The sequence below is a fragment of the Solanum verrucosum genome, unplaced genomic scaffold (assembly GCF_900185275.1).
Source record: "Solanum verrucosum unplaced genomic scaffold, falcon-dt-bn FXZP01000210.1, whole genome shotgun sequence".
NCBI classification, from domain to species: Eukaryota; Viridiplantae; Streptophyta; class Magnoliopsida; order Solanales; family Solanaceae; genus Solanum; species Solanum verrucosum.
The window spans coordinates 261,483-282,321 of record NW_026020045.1 but is presented as its reverse complement, the minus strand read 5'-3'; positions in this window follow the sequence as shown (position 1 = coordinate 282,321).

The window sequence follows — 20,839 nt, the reverse complement described above, 5'->3', positions numbered from 1 at the left end:
CCTTTTAGACCAACATACAGTCTTCCAATATCAATCATCATTAGATATGAACGTAATCATCACAAGTATATACACAACACAATTCAATGGTCCTCTCATGGAAGCCAAACCCAAACTGTTAGCATACCGGTTCGTGGTACCCGACCCAAGTAAGTGTGCCGGAATGTGGCAACCGATCCCATGTTTATGCCGAAACGTGGAAATCGTTCCCATATTTATGCCATAACGTGGAAACCGATCCCATGTTTATGCCGGAACGTGGCAACAGATCCATTCAAGAAGGCACAATCACAATGTACATTCTCATAATCATACAATCAAGTGTTGATTCATAGCATACAATCATTCGTTCATACTCAATTACATTAGGTGTGATCAATAGGCTTTAATAACATACATACATGCATTACAATGAAACAATTACAAACATATATCACACCAACATAAAATCACAACCATTACCTACCTCGAAACAAGTTTGCAACACTAAGAAACTTTATCCTCCCCTTTACGGATTCTTTCCTCTTGTTCATGGTCTAAAAACATACAATTAACGCAAGGATCAGTAAATGAGGCCTAATTACCCGGATTATAATCAACCTTATCAACCCTAGGCCAAACCCTTGATCCCCATACCTAGGTTAGGGTTTCTTCCACCATAAATTCGGGATCAAAAACCCTCCCCCATCGATAATTACCCATGAAAGTAAGTTCTACAAATTGAAAAATAGATAAGGGGAGTGAAAACCTTACATTTAGCCTCAATAATGGTGAAAAATGGTCAATAACTCGTTTGGGGTCGTCTCCTAGCTCTCAAAGTCAAAAATTACAAAATAAAATATTTTTGGGGTTTTATTTCTGACTTAAGTCGCATTTGTCCCGCTATAGAGGAATCCATCCCGCTATAGCGGCCCCGCCGTGAGGGGAATAATCCCATCACAGCGGCTTGCATGGAACGAGTGAGAAAATTAACATTTTCCAAACCCCCATTTTCACAACACACCCTCAACCAACGACACTCAGAAATTACCCGTTCACGCTAAGATCAATTTTGGGAGTTATACTCACCCGAATTCAATTCCGTAAAGTCGTACGAATTCCTTAACGTCCTAGCTATCTACTCATGTATTCAAAATCATAATTAAATCACCCAATTGCTACCATATTTCTCTAGACTTTAATGACTCCGATTTTGTCCAAATCTGGACTAGGTTGGGAAATCTCCATATACTACGAAAAAGTTTTCCGGCGCAAAATTTTTCTCCGTTGGCTTTTCTATAATGACAAAACCCGGTCGTTACACTAGTACTAATTTCACTTGCAAACAACCCTTTCTCATTTTTCCATCCAACAGCTGAAGCAGTCATTGAGCGTTTTTTGAATCCCAATTCACAATTAAGTGAAAACAATCGCCTAGATGAAGATCAAGTACGAAATAAGGTGAATCAACTCAACAATCACCTAGATACTATGGGGAAAATGCTTGAGCACATAGAAGAAATTGAATATTGTCAAATACTAGTTCAACTTAGTAAAATGGAAGAAAATGGTGAAAGAAGTAAGTGGAAATCGACTGACCAATTAAATGCAAATGAAATAAAAACATTTGAACCATGGTTAAGTACCACCGTCTCTAAAATAAATTATCGTTTAGAGAAATTGGAAGTTGAGGCTGTATCTTTGAAAAATACACCTAGCACATCATAAGTGATATCACCCAAAGTTATTATCATTTCAAATTTATATTATTTTAGAAATTTGCAATATGTTTTTTTTATGTTTTGTTTTAGTTTGTTTTAGTGATGCTACAAGTATGTATTCTGTTATGATTTTCGATATCAATATATGATTTTCTTTTAAAAATACTTTAGTATACCTTTTCTCCTTTGTATATTAGTTGTTTTTTGGTTTAAAATATTAAAGAAAGAGACAAATGAGAATAAAAGATGAAATTATAGAAATGACATCAATTTTTAACATATTTTTTTATTCTTAATTAAATGTCTCGAAATTTGAACTTTTGAAAAGAAAAATTTCTTGAAAAAAAATAATTCTTTATTGAATGGGCAGTACAAACCATAAATCTCAATTACTAAGTCTGGTAAATTTCAAATATCAAATGATTAAAAAAATTATTATAAAAATTCTTAAGAATATCTTGTTATTAGTATTATATAATGGACTATGTTTTTAAGAAAAAATATTAGCTCCATATCGATTTTAATAAGATTTTGGTTGACTTTTTAATTAGGAAAGTCATTCAATCTGTTCTTTGGTTTGATTTTTGTATGAGTTTAAGTTTGGTGTGGATATAGTTTTTTATATTATTAGGTAATTTTGAATGGAAATATAGCAATTTTTAAATAGTATTACGCTTAATTGGGTTTTTTTGTTAAAAAAAACTATTATTTACGAAAGAGTAAATAGTATCAAGGGAATTTAACGTTTTCCTATTGAAAGTTAAAATTTAAATTGTTTTATTATACTGGATACACTTATAATGATTCTTTTCTATCTTCTAATTAATTTTTACTTATTCAGGATCAGAACATCAAGAAATTTCCAATTCATGTCTATTTGCAATTAAGTACATTAACTATTTACCTATTTCATATTAAAATTAGATTTTTATCGAAGCTGGTAAACTTATAATGCTTCTTTTCAGTTTTTAACTAAAGTAAAAATTTTATATTTGATTCACTTTAGTGCACATAGAAAGTTTGACTTTTTATTGTCGCTATTAGAGAGAGGTTTATTGGTGGAGTAGGATGAAGAAGGACATTGCAGAGTTTGTTGCTAAGTGTCTGAATTTCCAACAAGTTAAAGTAGAGCACCAAAGGCCTGTGGTATAGCTCAAAATATAGAACTTCCAAAATGGAAGTGGGAGATGATCAATATGGATTTCGGTTTGCCAAGGTCTCGCATGCAGCATGATTCTGTTTGGGTGATTGTGGATCGAATGACCAAATCAGCCCACTTTTTGCCGGTAAAGACTACCCACTCAGCAAAGGATTATGCCAGGTTATATGTTCAAGAGGTAGTAAGACTTCATGGAGTCTATGTTTTGATTATATTAGATAGAGGTGCACAATTTACTCCACGGTTTTGGAAGTTATTCCAAAAAGGCTTGGGTTCAAAGATGAACTTGAGTACTGCTTTCCATCCTCAAACTGATGGGCAAGCAGAGTGTACTATTCAGACATTAGAGGATATGGTGAGGGCTTGTGTGATTGATTTCAAAGGTAATTGGGATGATAACATATCTCTTATTGAATTTGCTTACAACAATAGTTACCACTCTAGCATCCAAATGGCTCCCTATGAAGCTCTTTATGGAAGAAGATGCAGATCTCGTATTGGATGGTTTGAAGTTGGTGAAGCTGGGTTGATAGGACCTTTTTTAGTTCATCAAGCTATGGAGAAGGTGAAAGTGATTCAAGAAAGGTTGAAACAGCACAGAGTCATCATAAATCCTACATTCATGTTAGGAGAAGGGAGGTAGAATTTGAAGTAGATGATTGGGTATATCTTAAAGTTTCACCCATGAACGGTGTTATGAGATTTCGTATGAAAGGAAAGCTTAGTCCCCGGTATATTGGCCCTTACAGAATATAAAAAAGGGTAGGTAACGTAGCATATGAGTTAAAGCTACCCCAAGAGTTAGCCGCGGTTCATCCGATCTTTCACATCTCCATGTTGAAGAAGTGCATGGGCGATCCTTCATTGATCATACCAACTGAAGATATTGAGGTCAAGGATACCCTATCTTATGAAGAGATTCCGGTTTAGATTCTAGATCGCCAAGTTCGCAAGTTGAGGACTAAGGAAGTGGCATCAGTCAAAGTCCTTTGAAGGAACCAATTTGTTGAGAAAGCTACTTGGGAAGCTGCGGAAGATATAAAGAAGATATATCCACATCTCTTTGAAACCGGAGAAGTTCCATACCAAGGTAAAAATTCTCTTCTTAGTACTCTTTAATTTATAAGTTGGCATGTTGTATTTCATTGCTTGTTGGGTGTTTGAGTTGAATGTTAGATGTTACACCCTTAGCCTTATAAGAGTAATCTCATTCGAGGACGAATTCTCCCAAGGAGGATATATTGTAACATCTCGCTAATTGAAATAACTAGGAAGAAGTTAGGAATTGCAAATAGCCATTTTTGCAAAGAATATAAAATCTGGAAATTTGTTAAGTATGTTAAGTTAAGTTTTTGGTCAACTTCAAAAGACTATAACTCCTAGCTAAGGATGATTTAGGTGTGTTTCTAGATATCGTAGGAAATATCTTGGAATAATCTTTCCAACTCCACCGAGTTTGTGCGATTCTGAGTTCGTATGAGTGAGTTATGTCTATTGAAAGTTTGGTTGTTCAAATAAGGAAAGTCCAATCCGGATTTTGAAAGGGTATTATGGTCTTTTCCATACCCTATTATTTTATTTCGATTTTTGTAGTTTAATTAGGGTCAAATCAGAATTACATCAGTTTAGTCAATTGGAAATTCACGCTAGGGCTTGAGAAAAGTGAAAAGAGGAGAAAGGAGAAGAAAAGCTCAAGATTCGCCAAGATCGTGCGATTTGATTGTGCATTTCGCCAAGGATTTAATCCTACAAGGTATGTGAGACTTTCATAACATTGGGTTTGTTCACCCACGTGCCAAGAATGCTTGATTCAGGGTGAACTTGTTCTAAAAAGATTGGAATTTGAATGTTCTTGATAGTTGTTCTTGAATTACTTTAGTTCTTGAACATGAGTTGAGATTAAGGAGTTTCTTCATATTTAAGTGTTGATTCCTTGAGTTGTTTGATTTAGATTCTTGTGTATATGTTTTGGGTACATGAATATAAAGAGCTATTGAGAAAAATAATCGAAAATAATTGAATTAAGGTAAGAAAACGAGTAGAACAGTTCGTTGGGTTTGCCTGGGAAGGGGCTGGCACAATGCGCCCCCATAGCACCAGAGGGTTTGTTGCGGCGCTCCTGCAATGCGCCCAAAATTAGTCCCAGAATGTTGGGGATGGCACGGCACGCCATGGACTCACCCGGATCATCATTTTTCACCCATTTTTCATCGTTTAGCCTATTTAACTCCTCCTAAAGTGTACTAAAACTTTTCGTTGATTCTAACTACTCTAACTGACTTCTAAACACCTAGAAATCATCCAGAAACATGAATCATAACCTTGAATCCATAAATTCAAATTCAAGGAAAGTTAAGAGCCTAGTCTAGGGAGTTCTTAGAGTCTTTTCAAAAAGTCTTTTGCAAATGCTTTTAACTTTGTTTTAAGACTTAAAGTTCAAGTTGAGTAAAGAGTAAAAAGTAAAGAGTAAAGATTAAAGTTCATTTCTTCAAAGAAGAATATGGGGACTATGTATTCCCAAAGAGTTTAAAATGTTTTCACATTTAAATAAGAATGGAAACTGAGATTTCCGAAAAGCCTTTGGGCTAGTTTTCAAAAAAGTGTAAATGCTTTCACAATTAAGCAAGAAGGGAAACTTTGATTTCCAAGATAGCCTTTGAGCTAAGTTTTGAGCAATTATCTCAAACCACAGAAAGAAGTATGTTTTTAAACATAAGAGCTAGTATTATATTTTGGGAGTAGTATTGAGCACCGATATGGGGGAGAATTCATATAACTCACTGCCCCCATAAACCATGTAGCCATCATGGGTTGAAAAGGGTCATACTTTTTAGATGATTACTTTAGTGCTTTTTAGCATAGACTAGTGGATCCACTTAGTAGTTCAAGTTCTATACCCTCGGCAAGGTACATGATGGCCCTGGCAGCATAAGGCAAAATGATGTATCATCACAATAGCTCTTACGTGATGGTTGTCGGTTAGAGAAACTCCCACATAAGTAATTGTATTCTTATATGCACAGTTTATTGTACTTTTACATACATTTAAGAGTTATATGTATCTTTGCATACACACAGAGTTGACACCATATTTTAAACAACTTTTCTTTATATTGCACTTGTTTTAAACAACTTTATATTGAAATGAGTTCAGTTATGTTGAGTTGAGTTGAGCCAGGTAAGTTCTTCAGTTCCTTTCAAGCTTATGTCTTGTTTTAGAAATCCCCTCGCATACTCGTACATTCAATGTACTGATGCCATTTGGCCTGCATCTTATTATAATGCAAACACAGGTAACGAGGATCAGCATCCAGTGCATCACTGATTCTAGTTGAGCTCCAAAGTTGTTGGTGAGCCTCCTTGCTTCCGGAGGATCCTCCTTTTCATTACTTTATCATTTTAGTTCATTAGGATGTCGTGGTTCTTGTTTTGACATCCATCTCAGTTGTTTAAATGCTTTATAGATAGACGGTCAGTATTTCATTTGTCATTATCTTGTTATTGGCTTATGTTTAGATTTGGGTTGCCACTTGGGCTAAGTTAAATGTTTATTCTTGAATATTATGAGTTTAGTTTGAGACAATTGAGTTATTTAGCATTTGAATCCTTTTGCTTCATGCTTAAAGTCTTCCGCTGAGTAAGTAAGTCAGGCCAAGGGTTTGCTTGGGGCCAGCAATGGTTCTCGAGTGCCAATCCCGCCTAGGGGGTTTGCTAGGGGCGTGACATTAAGCTATCCATGTAAGACCATGTGTAACACCCCATATGTTAGAACTACAGAAATGCAAATTTTTCAGAAGTTGCAGTTGCAACCCAAGGTTGCCACCCACAGACCGTAGGGTGACCCTTGGTCCGTTCTTGTGTTCTGTGGTTCACCACCTGCAACTCCCCTTCCAGAACCCCCCAGAAAATCAGAAGGGTCAGCCCACACCAGGACCTACAGACTGTAGGTCAGGCCACGGTCTGTGGTCCAGGGTAGTGGGTCAGACCCTAAAATCTAGTCCAAGAACCCCGTTGGTCCATCCACGGTCCATCGGTCTGGTCCATCGGTGACCAAGACACCTTTTTAGTCATGGGTCGTTTGGTATTTTCCTTATGCGTTGGACCCCTAAACTACGTCGTTTAACCCCTAAACTACGTCGTTTTGGCCAGTTATAGCCGGGAAACCAAATTAGAACCTACCCTCATCAATTATTCCCCAAATATTCATCAAACTTAGAGCAAAATAGAGGAGAAGGTCGACCAAGACCTACTTTAAGAATGCAACGAGTTCTCATCAATTCCAACCTTGAAATCAAAAGATATCTCCGTGAATTTTGTCACCAGGTATGTGGGATTTCATTAGTGGGTTCCTTTCACCCTTTAGGTCCCTAGATTTCAGTCAGAATTTTGATTCCTTTGATATTATTTAGACGTAGGATTTCTTGAAAGTTAGAAATTGTTGGGTTTTAGCTGTTAAAATGATCCAAATCAGATTATTAAGTTATTGCTTCGTTTCTTATATGAATTCAGAACCCAAGCCATGTAGTTCTTTTAGTTCATGAATTACATATGCTAGGTCCATTATTTTAGATATACATGCTTTAGTTTACGAATGTCACATTATTAGTTATAATTGTTGCATTCCCAGATTTTGCATATCAGTATTTTGAGTTATCCATATTACAGAAATTCAGTCATAAATTGTCAGTTACATAATTAATTGGGAGTAGCTTAATACTGAATGGACTGGGGTTCATCGTACACAAATTGTCCCAGAACTACGTCCCTCGTATGTTTTAAGTCCCCTCTGTGGGTATCATTTTAGTGATCATGCCAGTCATGCATGTATATCTCTGGCTGGGTATATTAGGTCCTCTTGATGGGGGCATATACATCTGACTCCACATTTAGCTCATGTGGTTTTATGTCGGTTATTATTAGCTCCCTTATAGTTAGATCTTATTGCATTGACCATGTTATCAGTTATAGTCAGATTCAGTCGCAACATGTTATAATCTTGGTCATTGCATTCAGTTATTTCATGTTCAATATTCTCAGTTTAGCATCATGCTTATCTCATATCATTGCTCAGTTATATGCTTCGGTTCAGTTATGTTTATTGTTCAGCTTTACTCTATCCTGCATGCTCAGTACCTTTCAAGTACTAACGCATACTCTGCACTACATCTTCTTGTGATGCAGGTTCAGGTTCTCAGCTTCCAGATCACGCATAGATCGATTCTCGATCTTCAGCTCAGCAGTATCAGTGGTGAGTCCTTGTTCTCTGAGGACGACAAACATGTTTCCTTTGTTTTTAGTTTTTATTTTCAGATTTTGCTAGATTTAGCTAGGGTATGTGCCAACACTTCTTGTCAGTTAGAGGCTATTGTCAGACATAGTTAGATTCAACTTTAGTATTTGAGTTTGATGTTTAAGTTGTTGTTAAACTCTCAGTATTTATATATTCAGATTTAGTATAGGTATTCCCCATCATTTCAGATTATCTATTGATTAGCTTCCGTGAAGTACTCATTGATTCAGTTAATCTTTAAGTATGCTTATGATATGCCAGAAGGGTTAGTTGGGGGTCACTCGTGATCCTAGGTCCTGTGTATGTGTCCTATGGGTAGCTTCGGGGTATGGCAAACCTGGTATCATAACATTAGGATTAAGAGTCCTAGGATGTCTGAAAAGCCGCACCAAGTAGAGTCTTTTTCATAGGTGTGAAATGCACCACATCTAATGAGAACGAGGCTACAAAGTGTTTTAGGAAAACTTCAATTTCTTGTTACTCTTATCATGTGTAAGGTATGATCTATTTCCTCATTTCTAACTCGACGTTATACGCTTTAAGATAACACCTCCTCATAGAGCTAATGCATGCAATGCTAACGTAGCTCCTCCAATCCCAGATCAGGATGTTTCGAATGCTAAGTTTTGGAACGCCATTCAACTTTTGGCTTAGAGTGTGACTAACCAGATCATTCACTTCCAGGATTCGTGATTTTGTTAGGATGAATCTGCCTGAGTTTCTAGGGTTGCAAGTTGGTGAGGATCCCCAAAACTTCATAGATGAGGTCAAGAAGATCTTTGGAATAATGCAAGTGACATGTAATGAGAGGGTAGAGTTGGCATCCTATCAGCTTAATGATGTAGCTAACATCTGGTATACTCAATGGAAAGAGAACATGGGTACAGATGCAGCTCCTATTACTTGGGAATGCTTTAGTGAGACTTTTCTGGACAGATTCTTCCCAAGAGAGTTAAGGGAGGCAAAAGCTCAAGAGTTCTTGAATTTGCGGTAGGGAAGTATGGCAGTCCAAGAGTATGGACTCAAGTTCACCCAACTCTCCAGGTATGCTCCTCACATGGTTGCCAATTCCAGGGCTCAAATGAACAAGTTTCTATATGGGGCATCCTACTTACTGAAAACAGAGTGTAGGAAATGGAAAACATGAACATCTCTAGGCGCATGACTCATGCTCAGTAGGTTGAGGGTGATAAGCTTATGGAACAGGTTAAGGATAATAAGAAGGCTAGAGTAGGAAACTATGAGTATTCTCAACAAAAATCGGGTGGTGGAAATCACTCGCAGTTTCAGCAGAAATCTTCAGCTCCAACACTTTCATCAGCTTGTTTTCCATCCTCCAAGTTCCGGAATGATAAAAAAGGTAGGAATCAGGCTCTAAGTCTCAAGGGAGTATTTCAGGCAGCAGAACCTACCCAACTTGTCCGAAGTGTGGTAAGAACCATTCGGGCGAGTGTATTGCAGGAAAGAAAGGATACTTTGGGTATGGTCAGTCTGGTCACAGATTGAGAAATTGTCCTTCTACTAAACAGGATCAAGGGGGAAATAATAGTAGAGCTCAGTCCACAACTTCAGCAACACCAGTATGTCGCTCAACTCAGTAGAGTAACTCATCTAGTATAGGTGGCGGACAACGCCAAAACAAGTTGTATGCTCTTCAGGCTCACCAGGATCAGGAAGATTCTCCTGATGTAGTCACTGGTACGTTACGAGTTTTTAAGTTAGATATTTATGCATTGTTAGACCTACGGACTACTCTTTCCTTTGTAACTTCTTATATAATAGTCAATTTCAATGTTAGTCCAGAAACTCTCTCAGAACCCTTCACAGTCCCTACTCCATTCGGTGACCCAGTAATAGCTAAACGGGTATATAGAAATTATCCTGTCATAGTCTCCCAGAAATTCACCTCAGCATATGTTGTAGAGTTAGAAATGATAGACTTCGATATCATTCTAGGCATGGATTGGTTACATTCCTTTCATGCCTCAGTTGATTGTAGAACTAGGATTGTTCTTTTTGAGTTTCCAGACGAACCAATCTTACAATGGAAGGGTAGCAGATTAGCGCCTATGGGTAGATTCATTTCTTACCTTAAGGCTAGAAAGATGATTTCTAAGGGTTATCTCTATCATCTGGTTCGGGCTAGGGATTCAAGCTCCGAAACCCCAACTCTTGAGTCAGTTCCTGTAGTTCATGAGTTCATAAGTGTTTCCAGAAGATCTTCCAGGAGTTCCTCCCGAAAGGGAAATCAACTTTGGAATTTATCTCCTTCCAGATACGCAGCCTATTTATAATCCTCTTTATAGAAAGCCTCCAGGTGAGCATAAGGAATTGAATGAGTAGTTAAAAGACCTTCTAGATAAGGGCTTCATCAAACCTAGAATTCCCCATGGGGTGCACTAGTGTTGTTCGTGAAAAAGAAGGACGGTTCTCTCAGAATGTTCATCGATTATAGACAGTTGAACAAGGTCACAATTAAGAATAAGTACCCTATCCCCAGGATTGATGATTTGTTTGAAAAACTTCAGGGTGTTAGTTATTTCAAAAAGATAGACCTCATATACGATTATCATCAGCTTAGAGCCAGAGATAGTGACATCCCAAAAACAACCTTCATACCTTGATGTTTTTACACCCCGTATTCAAATAGACAAAAATGCAGATTTTGAGAAGTTGCAAGTGCAACTTACGGTCACCATCCACGGACCGTAGGTCAGACCACGGCCCGTGCTGGTGGACCGTGGTTCACCACTACAACCCCTCCCCAGCCAGCTCAAAAAATTGGCTAAGTCTCGACTCACGGACAGACCCACGGTCCGTAGATGAGACCACGGTCCGTGGTCTGTGTCAGTGGATCAAGACCTCTCTTGCCCAGCCTCTGACACAAACTACGGTCGACTAGCACGGACCGTCATTCGATCCACGGTCCGTAGGTCTGACCGTAGATGAGGGTCAGCAGCCAGTTAGCTGAAAAATATTGATGGGTCAACTTCAGATGGTCATAAATTTTAGCACAAAATGAATTATGTGTCCCATGACCTATGGTTATATATATAATTGAATTATCTTTCCAACGCCATTGAGTTTGCAAAATTCCAACCTCCGAGTAAAAAGTTATACCCGATTTAGTGAAGCCTTGTCGGGAAAACTCGACCTACGGACCCGATCGACGGACCGTCAGTCCATTCCGTCAGTCACTTCGACAACAGTTAATTCAGGGGTCTTTTGGTCTTTTCCTTTTTCGTTTAACCCCTAAGATACGTCGTTTAGACCCTAAATCATGAGAATTTAATCAGTTTAAGCCTAGAAACATAACTAGAACTTACCTTAGTCAAAATCATTAATCAAAACTTAGAAGAATTAGAATCAAGAAGGAGAAAAAGGTCAAGAACCCTAGTTCAAGAACGCAGCAAGGTTCCTTCAGTTCCATCCCCGAATCGAAAGATTTCTCTGTGGAATTCGTCACCAGGTATGTGGGATTTCACTAGTGGGTTCCTTTCGCCCATTAGGTCCCTAGAATTCAGTCAGATTCTTGATTGCATGATTATGAACAGACCTAGGGTTTCTAGAATTATAGCAGATCATCATGAATTAGTTATTTAAATGTTCCAAATCAGATTATCATGTTATTGCTCAGTTTATCGCATGAATTTCAGAACCCTAGCTATGTATTTCTTTAGTTCTTGAATTACACATGCTAGGTCAGATATTTTAGTATTCAGTTTTACGTGCCTCAGTTTATGAATGCATCATTATCAAATTAATTGTTGCATTCTCAGTTTGCATGTTCAGTTTCGAGCTATCCAGTATTTACAGAAATTCAGTCATAACTAGTTAACCACTTAATTCATTGGGAGTAGAATAATACCGAGTTGGACTAGGGTTTCAGCGTACCCATATAGTCCCAGAACTACGAGCCACGTAGGTGTAAGTCCCCTCTGTGGGCAACATTAGTTTAGTGATCACGCCAGCATGCCTCTATACCTCTGGCAGGGTATATTGGGTCCTCTCGATGGGGCGTATACATCGGACTCCACATTTAGCTCATGTGGTTTTATGTCGGTTATTAGTAGCTCCCACAGTTCAGTCAGATTCTATTGTATTGACCATTTATTAGTATATTCAGTATTCAGTCTCAGCATGTTATAAATTGGTCATTGCATTCAGTTAGCTCACCATTAAGTATCTATTTCATGTTCAGATTATTTCATTCCTTTATTGCTTTGTTCAGTTATATGTTATTTCAGCTTTACGCTATCTTGCATGCTCAGTACCCTTCAAGTACTGACGCATACGTGCGCTACATCTTCTCGTGATGTAGGTTCACGTTCTCAGTATCCAGATCACGGTTAGATCGGTTCCCAGTCTTCAGTTCAACAGCACCGGTGGTGAGTCCTCATTCTTCGAGGACTGGTGACATATTTATCTTTATCGCTTTTAGTCTTTAGTTTCAGTTTTACTAGATCTAGTTGGGGCATTTCCCAACATTTCTAGTTAGTTTAGAGGCTTATTTCAGACATAGTTAGATTCAGCTTAGTGTTTTGAGTTTGATATTTCTTTTGTATTAATCTCTCAGATTTCATATATTCAGTTTAGTATATGGGTATTCCCCATCTTTTCAGATTTATTTATGAATTAGCTTCCGCATCAGTTTATTATCTTTAGTATGATCATGATCATGCCAGCAGGATTAGCTTGGGATCACTTGTGGTCCTAGGTCCCGTGTCCGCGTCTAGGGGGTAGCTCGGGGCGTGACAAACTTGGTATCAGAGCATTGGGTTTATGTGTCCTAGGATGTCTAAAAAGCCACACTAGGTAGAGTCCTTTTCATGGGTGTGTAGTGCGCACCACATCTAATGAGAGGGAGGCTACAAAGTGTCTTTTGGAAAAATCTTCATTTTCTTGTTACTCTTATCATGTGTAAGGTATGATCTAATTCCATTAACTCGAAGTTCTACGTTTCAGTAATCATGCCTCCTCATAGAGCTTATGTTAGGAATGCGAATGCCAGGAACGCAAACGCAGCTCCTTCAGTTCCAGATCAGGAAGTCTCAAATCCTGAATTCAGGACTGCCATTCAGATGTTGGCTTAGAGTGTCGCTAACCAGAACAATCAACGGGTTCAACCTCCTGTGAATGCGAATGGTGGATCAGCAGCAGCAAAGGTCCGTGACTTTGTTAGGATGAATGCTCCAGAGTTCTTAGGATCGCAAACTGGTGAAGATCCCTAGAATTTCTTGGATGAGATCAAGAAGATCTTTGAGGTGATGCAGGTCACTGGGAATTTTCTGGTTGAGTTGGCATCTTACCAACGTAAGGATGTAGCACATATCTGGTATGCTCAGTGGAAGGAGAACAGGGGTACAGATGCTGCTCCTATTACTTGGGAATGTTTCAGCGAAACCTTTCTAGACAGGTTTTTCCCCATAGAGTTGAGAGAAGCAAGGGCCCAGGAATTTATGAACTTAAGGCAGGGTAACATGACTGTCCAAGAGTATGGGCTCAAGTTTAACCAACTCTCCAGGTATGCTCCTCACATGGTTGCTGATTCCAGGGCTCAGATGAATAAGTTTATGTATGGAGTGACAGACTTAGTGAAAATAGAGTGCAAGAATGCTATGTTGTTGGGAGACATGAACATCTCTAGGCTCATGACTCATGCTCAGTAGGTTGAGGGTGATAAGCTTAGGGAACAGGCTAAGGAGACTAAGAAAGCAAGAACAGGTAACTACGAGTATTCCCAAAAGAAATCGAGTGGTGGAAATCGCTAGAATTTTCAGCAGAAGTCTTCGACTCCAGCCCCTTCATCAGCTAGTGTTCCATCCCCCAGGTTCCGTAATGATCAAAAAGGTAGGGCGTCAGGCTCTAAGTCTCAAGGTAGTGTTTCAGGCACCAATACCTACCCAACTTGCCCGAAGTGTAGTAAGAACCATCTGGGTGAGTGCCTTGCAGGTAAGGAAGGATGCTTTGGGTGTGGTCAGTCTAGTCATAGATTGAAGGATTGTCCTTCTAGACAGGGTCAAGGAGGAAATAATGGTAGAGCTCAGTCTACAACTTCAGTAGCACCAGCAGGTCGCCCGACTCAGCAGGGTAACTCTTCTGGTACTGGTGGCGGACAACGCCAAAACAGGCTTTATGCTCTTCTGGCTCGTCAAGATCAGGAAGATTCTCCTGATGTAGTCAGTGGTACGTTACAAGTCTTTGATCTTGATGTTTATGCATTGTTAGATCCAGGGGCTACTTTGTCTTTTGTAACTCCTTACATAGCAGTCCAATTCAGTGTTAGTCCAGAAACTCTTTCAGAACCCTTCTCAGTCTCTACTCCAGTCGATGACCAAGTTATAGCAAGACGGGTATACAAAAATTGCCCTGTCACAGTCTCTCAGAAAGTCACCTCAGCAGATCTTGTAGAGATAGAAATGGTAGACTTCGATGTCATTCTAGGCATGGATTGGTTACATTCATGTTATGCCTCAGTCGATTGTAGAACTAGGATTGTTCGTTTTCAGTTTTCAGACGAACCAATCCTAGAATGGAAGGGTAGTAGCTTAGCGCATATGGGTCGATTCATTTCTTACCTTAAGGCCAGAAAGATGATCTCTAAGGGTTATCTCTATCATCTAGTTCGGGTTAAGGATTCTAGTTTCGAATCCCCAACTCTTGAGTCACTTCCTGTAGTCAGTGAGTTTCCAGAAGTGTTCCTAGAAGATCTTCCTGAAGTTCCTCCCGAAAGGGAAATAGACTTTGGAGTTGATCTTCCTCCAGATACCCAGCCTATCTCTATCCCTCCTTATAGAATGGCTCCAGCAGAGCTTAAGGAATTGAAAGAGCAGTTCAAAGACCTTCTAGATAAGGGCTTCATTAGACCTAGTATTTCACCATGGGGTGCACCAGTATTGTTCGTAAAGAAGAAAGATGGTTCTCTCAGAATGTGCATTAACTATAGGCAGTTGAACAAGGTCACAATCAAGAATAAGTATCCTATCCCCAGGATTGATGACTTGTTTGACCAACTTCAGGGTGCTAGTCATTTCTCAAAGATAGACCTTAGAACAGGTTATCTTCAACTTAGAGTCAGAGATAGTGACATTCTGAAAACAGCCTTCAGAACTCGGTATGGTCATTATGAATTTGTAGTTATGTCATTTGGACTAACCAATGCTCCTGCAGCTTTCATGGATTTGATGAATAGAGTGTTCAAGCAGTACTTGGACTTGTTCGTTATTGTCTTTATTGATGATATCCTCATTTACTCTAGGAATGAGGAAGAACATGCAAGTCATTTGAGAGTTGTTCTGCAAACTCTCAAAGATCACCAGTTATTTGCAAAGTTTAACAAGTGCGAGTTTTGGTTACAATCAGTTGCCTTCCTTGGGCATATTGTGTCTAGTGAAGGAATTCGAGTAGATTCCCAGAAGATAGAATCAGAAGTTTCTTGGGTCTAGCAGGTTATTACAGAAGGTTTGTGGAAAGATTTTCATACATAGCCTCTCTATTGACTAAGTTAACTCAGAAAAAGGTTAAGTTCCAATGGTCAGATGATTGTGAGAAAAGCGTTGCAGAACTGAAAACTAGGTTGACTACAGCTCTTGTCTTGACTCTACCAGAGGGTTCAGATGGTTATGTGATCTTTTGTGATGCATCCAGAGTCGGCCTAGATTGTGTGTTGATGTAGTGAGGTAAAGTTATAGCTTATGCTTCTAGACAGCTTAAGGTACATGAGAAGAATTATCCAACTCATGCCTCGAGCTAGAAGCAGTGGTGTTTGCACTTAAGATTTGGCGACATTACTTGTATGGTGTTCACGTAGATGTGTTCACAGACCATAAGAGCCTTCAGTATGTATTCACCCAGAAAGAGTTGAATCTTCGCCAGAGAAGATGGCTAGAGTTCCTCAAAGATTATGATATGAGTGTGCATTACCATCCTGGTAAGGCAAATGTAGTAGCAGATGCCCTTAGCAGACAATCTATGGGTAGTGTAGCACATGTTGAGGAAGAAAGAAAAGAGCTAGCAAAGGATGTTCACAGACTTGCTCGCCTAGGAGTTCGTCTTATGAGCATATCAGATGGTAGTGTAACGGTTCAGAATGGGGTAGAATCTTCTTTGGTAGTAGAGGTTAAGGAAAAGCAAGATAGTGATCCAATCTTGCTTGAACTTAAGGGTGCAGTCCACAATCAGAGAGTGGAGGTTTTCTCCCAAGGGAGAGATGGTGTACTTCGCTATCAAGGTAGATTGTGTGTTCCTGATGTGGGTGAATTGAGACAACATATTCTCGCAGAAGCCCACAATTCCAGATATTATATTCATCCAGGTGCCACTAAGATGTACCATGATCTGCGGGAAGTCTATTGATGGAATGGTATGAAAAGAGATATAACAGATTTTGTGGCTAAGTGCCCCAATTGCCAACAAGTCAAGGTAGAACATCAGAAACTAGGAGGTATGACTCAAGAGATTGACATTCCTACTTGGAAGTGGGAAGTGATCAACATGGACTTCATCACAAGTTTACCTCGTACTCGCATACAACATGACTCAATTTGGGTGATTGTTGATAGGGTTACTAAGTCTTCTCGCTTTTTGGCGATCAAGACTATAGATTCGGCGGAGGATTACGCCAAGTTGTACATTAATGAGATCGTGAGGTTGCATGGGATTCCTTTGTCTATCATCTCAGATAGAGGTCCTCAGTTTACCTCTTATTTCTGGAAGTCATTTCAGAAAGGTCTTGGTACTCAGATTAATCTTAGCACAGCATTTCATCCACAAACGGATGGTCAGGCAGAGCGTACCATTCAGACCTTAGAGGACATGTTGAGAGCTTGTGTGATCGACTTCAAGGGTAGTTGGGACGATCACCTTCCTCTTATTGAGTTCGCCTACAACAATAGTTACCATTCCAGCATTCAGATGGCCCCTTATGAGGCATTGTATGGGCGTAGATGTAGATCTCCAGTTGGTTGGTTTGAAGTAGGTGAAGCAGCCTTGATAGGACCAGATTCGGTCCTTGATGCTATGGAGAAAGTGCAACTCATTAGAGAGACTTAAGACTGCTCAGAGTCAGAAGTCTTATGCAGATGGGAGAAGAAGGGAACTAGAGTTCCAAGTTGATGATTGTGTTTTCTTGAAAGTGTCACCCATGAAGGGGGGTGATGAGATTTGGCAAGAAAGGGAATCTCAGTCCCAAATATATAGGCCCTTACCGGATCTTGAAAAGGATTGGTAAAGTGGCTTATGAGTTAGAGTTGCCAGCAGACTTAGCAGCAGTGCATCCAGTCTTTCACATTTCTCTTTTGAAGAAGTGTGTGGGTGATCCAGCATCCATAGTGCCATTAGAGAGTGTGGCCGTGAAAGATAGCCTTTCTTATGAGGATGTACCAGTTCAGATTCTCGATCGTCAGGTTAGAAGGTTGAGAAAATAAAGAAGTCGCTTCAGTCAAGGTTTTGTGGAGGAGTCAGTCAGTAGAGGGAGCTACTTGGGAAGCAGAAGTAGCCATGAAATCCAAGTATCCTCACCTCTTTCCTTCTGATTCCATTCCAGCTTGAGGTAATAGTTCCTCTTCAGTTTTTCAGTCATTCATGCAAAAATTCAGTCTTAGAATCATGTTCCTTCAGTTTGTACTTGCATTTTCAGCGTATTTGCATGTCCTTGGAACTCAGTTCAGTCAGAAATACAGTTCTCAGTGTGCAGTGGTAGGGATTGCAGTCCTCTCCCACCATTTCAGCTAGTTTAGTTTTCATTCGAGGACGAATGGTCCCAAGGGGGAGATAATGTAACACCCCGTATTCAAAATAGACAAAAATGCAGATTTTGAGAAGTTGCAGGTGCAACTTACGGTCACCATCCACGGACCGTAGGTCAGACCACGGCCCGTGCTGGTGGACCGTGGTTCACCACTGCAACCCCTCCCCAGCCAGCTCAGAAAATTGGCTAAGTCCGGACTCACGGACAGACCCATAGTCCGTAGATCAGACCACGGTCAGTGGTCTGTGTCAGTGGATCAAGACCTCCCTTACCCAGCCTCCGACACAAACTACGGTCGACCAGCACGGACCTTCATTCGATCCACGGTCCGTAGGTCTGACCGTAGATGAGGGTCAGCAGCCAGTTAGCTGAAAAATATTGATGGGTCAACATCAGATGGTCATAACTTTTAGCAGAAAATGAATTATGTGTCCCATGACCAATGGTTAGATATATAATTGAATTATCTTTCCAACTCCACCGAGTTTGCTAAATTCTGACCTCCGAGTAAAAAGTTATGCCCGTTTTAGTGAAGCCCTGTCGGGCATACTCGACCTACGGACCCGATCGACGGACCGTCAGTCCATTCCGTCAGTCACTCCGACAGCAGCTAATTCAGGGGTCTTTTGGTCTTTTCCTTTTTCTTTTAACCCCTAAGATGCGTCATTTAGACCCTAAATCATGAGAATTTAATCAGTTTAAGCCTAGAAACATAACTAGAACTTACCTTAGTCAAATTCATTAATCAAAACTTAGAAGAATTAGAATCAAGAAGGAGAAAAAGGTCAAGAACCCTAGTTCAAGAACGCAGCAAGGTTCCTTCAGTTCCAGCCCCGAAATCGAAAGATTTCTCTGTGGAATTCGTCACCAGGTATGTGGGATTTCACTAGTGGGTTCCTTTCACCAATTAGGTCCCTAGAATTCAGTCAGATTCTTGATTCCATGATTATGAACGGACCTAGGGTTTCTAGAATTATAGCAGATCATCATGAATTGGTTATTTAAATGTTCCAAATCAGATTATCATGTTATTGCTCTGTTTATCGCATGAATTTCAGAAATCTAGCCATGTATTTCTTTAGTTCTTGAATTACACATGCTAGGTGAGATATTTTAGTATTCAGTTTTACATGCCTCAGTTTATGAATGCATAATTATCAGATTAATTGTTGCATTCTCAGTTTGCATGTTCAGTTTTGACTTATCCAGTATTTACAGAAATTCAGTCATAACTAGTTAACCACTTAATTCATAGGGAGTAGCATAATATCGAGTTGGACTAGGGTTTCAGCATACCCATATAGTCCCAAAACTATGAGCCACGTAGGTGTAAGTCCCCTCTGTGAGCAACATCAGTTTAGTGATCACGCCAGCATGCCTCTATACCTCTGGCAGGGTATATTGGGTCCTCTCGATGGGGCGTATACATCGGATTCCACATTTAGCTCACGTGGTTTTATGTCGGTTATTAGTAGCTCCCACAGTTCAGTCAGATTCTATTGCATTGACCATTTATCAGTATTCAGTCTCAGCATGTTATAAATTGGTCATTGCATTCAGTTAGCTCAGCATTCAGTATCTATATCATGTTCAGATTATTTCATTACTGTATTGCTTTGTTCAGTTATATGTTATTTCAGCTTTACTTTATCCTGCATGCTCAGTACCCTTCAAGTACTGACGCATACGTGCGCTATATCTTCTCGTTATGTAGGTTCAGGTTCTCAGTATCCAGATCACGCTTAGATCGGTTCCCAGTCTTCAGTTTAGCAGCACCGGTGGTGAGTCCTCATTCTTCGAGGACTGGTGACATGTTTATCTTTATCGCTTTTAGTCTTTAGTTTCAGTTTTGCTAGATCTAATTGGGGCATGTCCCAACATTTCAAGTCAATTTAGAGGCTTATTTCAGACATAGTTAGATTCAGCTTAGTTTTTTGAGTTTGATATTTCGTTTGTATTAATCTCTCAGATTTCATATATTCAGTTATAGTATATGGGTATTCCCCATCTTTTCAGATTTATTTATGAATTAGCTTACGCATCAGTGTATTATCTTTAGTATGCTCATGATCATGCCAGTAGGGTTAGCTTGGGATCACTTGTGGTCCTAGGTCCCGTGTCCGCGTCTCGAGGGTAGCTCGGGGCATGAGAGATGTGGTCATTAAGAATTTGTAGTTATGTCATTTGGACTAATCAATGCTCCTGCAGCTTTTATGGATTTGATTAACAGATAGTTCAAGTACTATTTGGACTTATTCGTTATCGTCTTTATTGATGATATCCTCATTTACTCTATGAATGAGGAAGAATATGCGAGTCATTTGAGGGTTGTCCTACAAACTCTCAAGGATCACCAGTTATTCTCTAAGTTTAGAAAATGTGAGTTTTGGTTGCAATTCGTTTCTTTCCTTGGTGATATTATGTCTAGAAAAGGGATTCAAGTGGATTCTCAAAAAATAGAAGCAGGGAAACAATGGACCAGACCTACCTCTCCTATAGATATCAGAAGTTTCTTGGGTATACCAGGTTAATACAGAAGGTTCATGGAAGTATTTTCATCCATTGCCTCTCCATTGACTAAGTTGACATAGAAAATTGTTAAGTTTCAGTGGTGAGATGATTGTGAGAAAAGCTTCACAAAATTGAAAACTAGGTTGACTACAGCTCATGTTTTGACTCTACCCCAGGGTTTAGATGGTTATGTGATCTATTTTGATGCATCCAGAGTCGGCCTAGGTTGTGTGTTGATGCACCGAGGTAAGGTTATAACTTATGTTTTTAGGAAGCTTAAGGTGCATGAGAATAACTATCCAACTCCTGACCTCGAACTTGCAGCAGTGGTGTTTGCACTTATGATTTGGAGACATTACTTGTATGTTGTTCATGTAGATGTATTCACAGACTATAAGAACCTTAAGTCTGTGTTCACCAAGAAAGAGTTG